We start from the raw sequence: 4,634 nt of genomic DNA, 5'->3' as shown, positions 1-4,634 counted from the left end.
CGAAGTGCCTCGCTGTCACAGAATTCCAAGAATACTGCAGTTTACATAGTTCCTGTATTCGATTAACCATTAGTCGCAGTTTCTCTTACAGCACAGAGATCTGGGGACGAATCTGCTGTCCTATGGGTCTTGCTCACCTTTCCCAAAGCCTTCTAAAGATTGGCACAGCGTACCTGGGACAGGTTAAGAAAATAAAATTTATTTTATGCAACTGATTGCTGATTATTTCAATAAAGAACTCAAACATATATTTCACTAGCTACAGACTTTTTCTCCTTAGCCTCGATTCACTGCGCTCCGTTTTCGTTAATAAGAAGGTGATTCATCAGTATGCGGAGGATGTCGCAAAAATCATGTGATCCTCATTACGTATTGATTGCAATACCTGCAGCCTTTAAAATGGCAGTATTACGTCTGACGAGTTTCGGGATACTTTTCTGACAAGGACATGGAGCTCACTCATAAAGAAACTGGTACCCTCACTAGTGATCGACAAATGACTGTTACATTCCCCTAGCAACGTGCCCAGAGTTAATTTTCTCGGAAAAAAAGTCCACACTAAGAACTTTAAATGATGGGCCGTTTCTTGTTTTCCGAGCAGTAGCAATATCTCATTTCATACTCCCATTACTCGTTAATGACTTGTACACTATCAAAGAATAACTGTCTCTATTCTATTTGGAACATAGGGTTACATCTCTTATTTTCATTATAATGTTTCTTGATACGCTAAGTTCGGATATGTTATGGCTTTCCCTACACCACGAGAGGTTTTTTTTACAAAGTAATTATGACGATCCGGAAAACTCACACAAAACACATTTAGTCGTTGTTGTTGTTGTTGTGGTTTTTAGTCCAGAGACAGGTCTGATGAAGCTCTCCATGCTACTCTATCCTATGCAAGCCTCTTCATCTCCTAACAACTACTGCAACGTACATCCTTCTGAATCTGCTTAGTGTATTCATCTCTTGGTCTCCCTCTACGATGATTACCCTCCACGCTTCCCTCCAATACTAAACTGGCGATCCCTTGATGTCTCAGAACGTGTCCTACCAACCGATCCCTTCTTCTAGTCAAATTGTGCCCCAAATTCCTCTTCTCCCCAGTTCTATTCAGTACCTCCTCATTAGTTACGTGATGTACCCATCTAATCTTCAGCATTCTTCTGTAGCACCACCGTCCATGTTTAACTTCGATACATGGCTACACTCCATATAAACACTTTCTGAAAAGGTTTCCCGACACTTTTATCTGTACCCGATGTTAACAAATTTCTCTTCTTCAGAAACGCTTTCCTTTCCATAGCCAGTCTACGTTTTATATCCTCTCCACTTCGACCACCATCGGTTATTTTGCTTCCCAAATAGCAAAACTCATTTACTACTTTAATTGTCTCATTTCCTAATCTAATTCCGTCAGCATCACCTGATTTAATTCGACTACATTCCATTATCCTCGTTTTCCTTTTGTTGATGTTCATCTTATATCTTCCTTTCAGGATACTGTCCATTCCTTTCAGCTGCTCTTCCACGTTCTTTGCTTTCTCTAACAGAATTACAATGTCCTAGGCAAACCTCAAAGTTTTCATTTCTTCTCCATGGATTTTAATTCCTACTCCAAATTTTTCTTTTGTTTCCTTTACTGCTTGCTCAGTGTACAGATTGAATAACATCAGGGACAGGCCACAACACTGTCTCACTCCCTTCTCAACCACTGCTTCCGTTTCATACTACTCGACTCTTATATCTGCCGTCTGGTTTCCGTACAAATTGTAAATAGACTTTCCCTCCCTGTATTTCACACCTGCCACCTTCAGAATTTGAAAGAGAGTATTCCAGTCTACGTTATCAAAAGCTTTCTCTAAGTCTACAAATGCTAGAAGTGTAGGTTTGCCTTTCCTTAACCTTTCTTCTAAGATAAGCCGTAGGGTCAGTATTGCCTCGCATGTTGCAACATTTCTGCAGAATCCAAACTGATCTTCCCCGAGGTCGGCTTCTACGAGTTGCTCCATTCGTTTGTAAGGGATTCGTGTTAGTATTTTGCAACCATGACTTATTAAACTAATAGTTCGGTAATTTTCACACCTGTTAACACCTGTTTTCTTGGGGATTACAATTATTACATTCTTCTTGATGTCTAAAGGTATTTCGCCTGTCTCATACGTCTTGCTCACCAGAGGGGAGGGTTTTGTCATGGGTAGCTCTACAAAGCCTATCTGTAGTTCTAACGGAATGTTGTCTACTCCCAGAGCCTTGTTTCGACTTAGGTCTTTCAGTGCTCTGTCAAATTCTTCACGCAGTATAATATCTCCCATTTCAATCTTCATCCACGTCCTCTTCCGTTTCCATAATACTGCCCTCAAGTACATCGCCCTTGTATAGACCCTCTACATACGCCTTTCACCTTTCTGCTTTCCCTTCTTTGCTTAAGACTGGTTTCCCATCTGCGTTCTTGGTATTCATACTGATGGTTCACTTTTCTCCAAAGCTCTCTTTAATTTTCCTGTGGGCAGTATCTATCTTACCCCTAGTGATATATGCCTCTACATCCTTACATTTGTCCTCTAGCCATCCTTGCTTAGCCATTTTGCACTGCCTGTCCATCTCGTTTTTGTATGCCTTTTCGCCTGCTTCATGTACTGCATTTATATATTTTCTCCTTTAGTCAATTAAATTCAATTTTTCTGCCTTCACTATTTCATCACTCAAAGCTACACATTCTTCTTCTACTGTATTTCTTTCCCCCGTTCTTGTGAACCACCCCCTAATGCTCTCTCTGAAACTCTCTACAACCTCTAGTTCCTTCAGTTTATCCAGTCCCACCTCCTTAAATTCCTGCCGTTTTGGAGTTTCTTCGGATTTAATCTACAGTTCATAACCAATAAATTGTTGTTAGAGTCCACATCTGCCCCTGGAAATGTCTTACAATTTAAAACCTAGTTCCTAAATCTCTGTCGCATCATTATGTAATCTATCTGAAACCATCCAGTATCTCCAGACCTCTTCCGCGTATACAACCTTCTTTCATGATTCTTAAACCAAGTGTCAACTATGACTAAGTTGTCTTCTTCTTCTTCGGCACTACAGCCCTCGCTGGGCCTTGGCCTCCACAACAATCTTCCTCCATAGCACTCTTTTCTCAGCCTTTTTCTTCCGTCCACGGATTCCCATCTTGGGAAGCTCAGCCAGTACATTGTCCATCATGTAGCTCTTGGCCTGCCCTTCCTTCTGTTGGAATACAGTCTGGCATTCATTATTCGTTTGGGCATCCTGTCTTCCGTCATCTTCTCCATATGTCCTAACCAACGTATTCTTTGAGATTTGATAAATTTCACTATATCTTTCCCTTGAATAAGCTCTTGTATTTTATGGTTGTATCTCACTCTCCAACCTTCTGGCTCTCTCACAGGCCCATAGATTTTTCGTAATATTTCCCTTTCAAATGTCCTTAGGCTGTTACTGTCTCTTCTGTAACTGTCCACGTTTCTGATCCGTATGTGACAACAGGTCGCACAAGGGAATAGTATACTCTCAATTTAGTTGTTCTTGTAAATGGAGAGTTCTTGAGTAGGTTTGCATAACAGGCTTTGTTTCCTGCTTTTATCGTTTCTCTAATATATCGTCTCGTACTATTATCATTGGTTAGGAGGATACCTAAATAATGGAAGCATCTAACAGCTTTGAAGCACTTATCAGAGATCTTCAGGTATTGTGGACATAACCATAATATATTTTGTCTTGTTTTCATTCACAGTAAGTCCAATTCTTGTTCCTTCTGTGTCCATTTCTCCATATATTTCTTTAAGTGATGTTACATCCCTTGTCCTGATGGCAATATCGTCTGCATATGCGCATATCTGGCTGGACTTCATCATTATTGTTCCTCTTTTATCTAGTTTTCGTATGATACTATGTAGTGATAAGTTAAACAGGACTACAAAGAGGCCATCCCTTGTTGCACTCCATCCTCAAAGTCAAACTGTTATTCACTTTTACTCTTATACTTGTAGCGTCATTGTTACCTAGATTAACCTTCTCAGTTTATCACAGATGCCCAATTCTTCCCGCCCTTTATGCAATACTAGTCTATCAATACTATAGAAAGCTTGTTTAAAGTCAACGAACAGGAAGTGGAGATCTATATCCCATTCATAAACTTTTTCCATTATTTGTCTATCAAACAAACAACTGGTCGATGTACCTCTATTTGGTCCGAATCCACATAGGTATTCTCCGAGCATCTTTTCGGTGCATTAAGTTATGCTCTGTTCAAATTTCTACCACGCTGCTTCCTCTTTCATTCCTTACCCCCAGTTAATATTCACCTACTACTTTTCATTCTCTTCCTTTTCCTGCATTCGAATTCCAGTTCCCCATGACTATTAATTTGCGTCTTCCTTAACTATCTGAATAATTTCTTATACCGCATCATACATTTCCTCAATCTCTTCATCATCTGCGAAGCTAGTTGGCATATAAACTTGTACTAAGGTGGTAGGCGTGCGCTTCGTGTCTATCTTGGCTACAATAATGTCTTCACTATGCTGTTCGTAGTATCTTATCCACGTTCCTATCTTTTTATTCAATATTAAACCTACTCCTGCATTACCCCTATTTGATTTTGTATTTACAGC

Source organism: Schistocerca piceifrons, chromosome 5 (assembly GCF_021461385.2).
Source record: "Schistocerca piceifrons isolate TAMUIC-IGC-003096 chromosome 5, iqSchPice1.1, whole genome shotgun sequence".
Lineage (NCBI taxonomy): Eukaryota > Metazoa > Arthropoda > Insecta > Orthoptera > Acrididae > Schistocerca > Schistocerca piceifrons.
This window is presented reverse-complemented; position numbering follows the sequence as displayed.